Here is a 4,675-nt window from a genome sequence, read left to right as displayed (position 1 = left end):
TTCAACTGACAGCCTTTGTTGTGTTTAATTGCTAGCTTGTAGCTAAGCTAGCAGTTATTTCAAAAATGTTTTAGCTATATATTGTTGTTTGACTGCTAACGTTAGCTCAAAACGCCATTCAACTGACAGCCTTTGTTGTGTTTGATGCTAACTTGTAGCCAGCAGTGAACCAACTTGTAAAATTACAGAAGTCTCTTGTTAGCATCTTGTATGCTACTTGTCGCAAAGTGACGCATGCGCAACTCAAATAATTTTGTTTGAGATAGTTAACGTTATGATTTGGCACCATGAATAATATTTATGTGTAGTTATTATAAAGAACAATTACAACATGACTACAGCTTGTAAAAGTATTTTACTCAACTGGAACTTTTGTTATCCATAAAATAATTACTAATTCAACACAATTTACTGTGTATTTGTGTACTATGAATCATTTGTTTTATTAAGAGTTATTACCCTACTCCAACTTAAAGAAAAGGCTTCTGTATAAGTAGGCCAACTTCACATTAAATGAATAATGTAGGATGGTTTCTTGACATTATCAAATGCTTCTCTCACGGCTGGCCTGCTGACTAATGCAGAGTTGCACATCTTTTAGCTGATTCATTGAGCTCTTTTTCTCTCTTCTTCGGTCCTCTTTGTCGTAAAGGCATACTTAACCACACAAAACTAACATTAGGATACAATTTATTGATTTTTTTTCAATCAAAGTTCTTCACATTAGCCAATTGGGACACTAATGATCATCTAATAACAAAATATGTAAGGTGTATTATTGTAATAATGCAGCCAACACAGCAAAAAAAATGTGATGAAGAAAAAGAAAACGGTTCTTTTTGGTATTTCTTTCTTTAAATCTTTAACACACCAGAAATATACTTCAGCATATGATATATAGCTTAATTATCCACACTTTAAGATACAGTTTTAAAAATAGTTATCTCATGTATTCATGCACAAACTGAATTTGAGTTGAGTTTTAGCCCATTATTGGGAGCGTTTCTGAGGAAAGCTAGGGGAGATTTTGCTACAGTCAGAAAGAAGACATGATGATTTCAACAAGCTTTCCATTTTTTTGGCAAAAAAAGGAGAATGTGTATTGCCATCTATAGTAACTTATATGTCTTTTTAGCACAAAAAGATTGAAATATTAAAGAATATCAATCTGAAAAACTTGCATTTGTCAAACTGCCAACTTCAGTGTAGCTCTTTTTAAATTATAGTGGTTGCACAGTGAGTAAGATATTTCATCCAGGGGAATTATAGAAGATGACTGAAAATATTTTCTAAATGGATTATTCATTCTTTTCCCGTTCTCATGATTAACAGAGGTTGAGTAGCCTGCGAATTGAATTATTAGTGTGTGAAAGACGTGTAACATTAACCACATAAATGATCAACCATTTATAAAATCAGTGGATATACTTGTTTTTTCACAGAAAATGTCCCAGACATATGCCAGTAAGTGAAGTGGAAATGTCATTTTGTAATATTTTGGAGATTTTTGGGACTTTTCAGTTAGAATTTGCCACGTTACAGAGCCAAAAAAAGACTATGCAGACGCCCGCACATTCTCACGCCAAGTTTTATTTATTATACATCACAAAGTGTCAGTGAAAACTATGGTACGCAAGCTTATCGCCCGTACGCAACGTTTATACATGAGGCCCCTGGAGTTTCAGTGAGTCACCCAGAGAAAAGCCAGCTCCCTTCCACTCACGCTGTCAATGACACAACAAAAAACATGTAGGAGCTGATGAAGGGGAAAGAGAGGTGGGTGACTCATTCATGTTTTCCCCGGTTAGACACACCGAACAAAGCATGCGAGCAGCTGATGAGAGCCAATATGTTGATATGTTGATGACAATGCACGAAGGACAACACAGTGACAGGCCGCTTGCATCAGGTGTTGGTGGGTGGCTGCCGATCACATGATGTCAGAGGGAAGAATGCCTGCTCGGGCCACACGGTAAGTGGCGTTGGCTGGACCAGAAAGGTCATTTATATTAGTCATCATTATTCATAGTTAGAGCCCACACATAGAAATATCAGCCACTGACTCATGTTAGCTTCATGCTGCATACGAGTCAGCGTGAAGCCTGGACGTATGCAGTGTGCGAAATACCTGTCAGTATTCGGGGTGGGGGGGGTGTCAATACAGATCTAAATTTTCTCAATATGCAGAAGGTCTATTACATAATATCACATGGATGCACACACATTCTGAATCCAATATGCTATAGTATTCATAAAGCAACACCTTCGGCCCTTTGCTGCATGTCATCCCCCCTGTCTCTCCCCTTTCATGTCTTCAACTGTCCTGTTAAATAAAGGCCTAAAATGCCCCAAAAAATAGGTATCTAATGGGAAAAAGTATTTCATATAATAAGTTAGTAATTGCACACACACAAGCTAAACTTTGACAAGTTTATTAGAGAAACCACACTCAATTGATTAATTGGATAGAGGTTTTAAAGAACTCAGGATAGCCACCTCTCACCATAGTTAAACACTTACTAAACAACAGACACACTGTATCGAGCGATCAGTTCTTTTACATTATATCTGTTATGGTTGTGTATTTTGTTCTGTTTCCTGTTTTTCTGTCTTGTCTTGTTGTACTTCCTGCCTTGTGTTTTCCCACCTCTGTGATTGTCTGCTTCACCCTCAAGTGTTTCACCTGTTCCTGATCCTCTTGGGCCAGTTGTTCAAAGGTAAACTAATCGGATTTTTGTTATCAGATTGGATCAAATCTTGAAAATGGGTTGTTCAAAAGGGAAAGAAGGAATCTGAAATCAGATTAGATCACAGAATCCAATCCTAGTTTTAATCTGGATCAAACCTTCACTTTGTGTTGTTCAAAACTTGTCAGTAGGATTTGGATAACTTTGATCCAAATTTCAGGGGATTTCAAGGTGGATTCCAGTACAAAAACTTAGTAAAACTTTAAATTGGTCAAATAAACATTTGCATCATTTAGTGTATATACTTTTTATATTTTGCACTTGACTTGTTAACCTTAGTTAAGTTTAGCAAAGCAAAAAATAAAATAAAAATACAAAAATATCTTGTCCTCATGAAACAATCCCCAAACAGATTTAATAACAAAAAATAATACAAAATATATATAATCTCATTCATCACCGTATATTAATTTCAAGGAAACAATCTAATACAATTTCTGGTCTTTCCTCCTTAGATGAAGAAGAACCCTGAACATTCTACTACTACTACTTCACTTTTAACCTTTTTTTTTTTAAGATGTTTTCAAAACTTTCCAAATGTATTGTTAATGTATATTAGTTTTTTTTTTGTAGGGCTCAGATGAGGGTTATAAAAGAAATCATGAATGGAAGGGGGAGTTATTTTTTCGTTTTGTCTCAAAATAAACACTAGGTAACCCATTTGGCTCTTCTACTGTTCTGTACGTAGTTGGTAGCCCACATTGTGATATGTCGTCCTATTTAGAGCAGTGGTAATCGGATTTGGTAATCTTGAAAACTGGTGATCTGGATCAGGGTGATCCAGTCCAATGTGCTTTGAAAAACGGTATAAAAGTAAACGGATTACCGATCCTGGATAGGAAGAAATGGGATTTCCAAATCCGGATCATTTTGATCCAGATAAAATGTTTTGAACAACTGGCCCCATGTGGTTACCTTGTATTTAGTCTCTGTTGTCTTTGTCTAGTGTTGGATTATTGCATTGTTTAGGGTGTTTGTGTGTGGATTCTACCCCCCGTTGGTCCTGTGTTCCAGTTTTCAGTATTCCTGTTCTTTTGCTTATTCTGCATTCTGGAGGGATTTCTCCTGCTGCGTTCAGGACTACTTTTGTTCAATATGGATTTTATGTTATTAAATCCTCAAGCTCAACACTACCTGTCTGTCTTTGCATTTGGGTCCGCAATTCTCTGAACCTTACAACACTATCGCTATGATTGTATTGTGAAAGCAAAACATTTTAGCCTTTATAGTTGTTATGTCCCTATGTCATAGCACCAACCCCCAGTGTAAATTAAAACACACATACAGTAGTATAGTAACGTGAGCTGGCAGTAGCTCAAGTCCATCTGGAACTTGGCTTGGGATTTGGGGGGTTCTAGTTCAAGTCCCTGTAGGGACCACTGAGTGTGGACTGGTAGCTGGAGAAGTGCCAGTTTGCCTCCTGGGCACCGACGTGCCTTGAGCATGGCACCGGACCCTAAACTACTCAGGGTGCTGATGCCCCTCACTCTGACATCTCCCTATTAATGCCTGTGTATGTGTCCTGTTTGTGCATGTGTGTGTATGTTTTGGCTGTGTGATGTACAAAATAAACAGTGAAAATGAATTTCCCATTGAAGTATGCTTTCTTCATTTCTGAATTTAAAGTTAAATGTAAGCTGAAAGTGATGGAGAACATAATACTGTAGAATGAAAAGAGTGGTACTCCTCAACCTGCCCACACTATTCATCATTCACTTTGTCCTCTGCACTACTCGGCAAGGTAACAGCTCTCTCACGCAGGTTCAACATGCAGCAGGCCTGAATGGATGGGAGGAGTACAGTCATAGTAGTGAGTCACAGTGCTGGGTGGTGGTGGGTCAGGTTGACGTATTTCTCCACCTCAGCTCGCTACTCATCAGTGCCCTTCAACATCCAAGCTGGGATCATTAATATGCGGGGGGGGGGAG

The sequence above is a fragment of the Etheostoma spectabile genome, chromosome 13 (assembly GCF_008692095.1).
Source record: "Etheostoma spectabile isolate EspeVRDwgs_2016 chromosome 13, UIUC_Espe_1.0, whole genome shotgun sequence".
NCBI classification, from domain to species: Eukaryota; Metazoa; Chordata; class Actinopteri; order Perciformes; family Percidae; genus Etheostoma; species Etheostoma spectabile.
Note: the sequence above shows the minus strand (reverse complement) of the source record.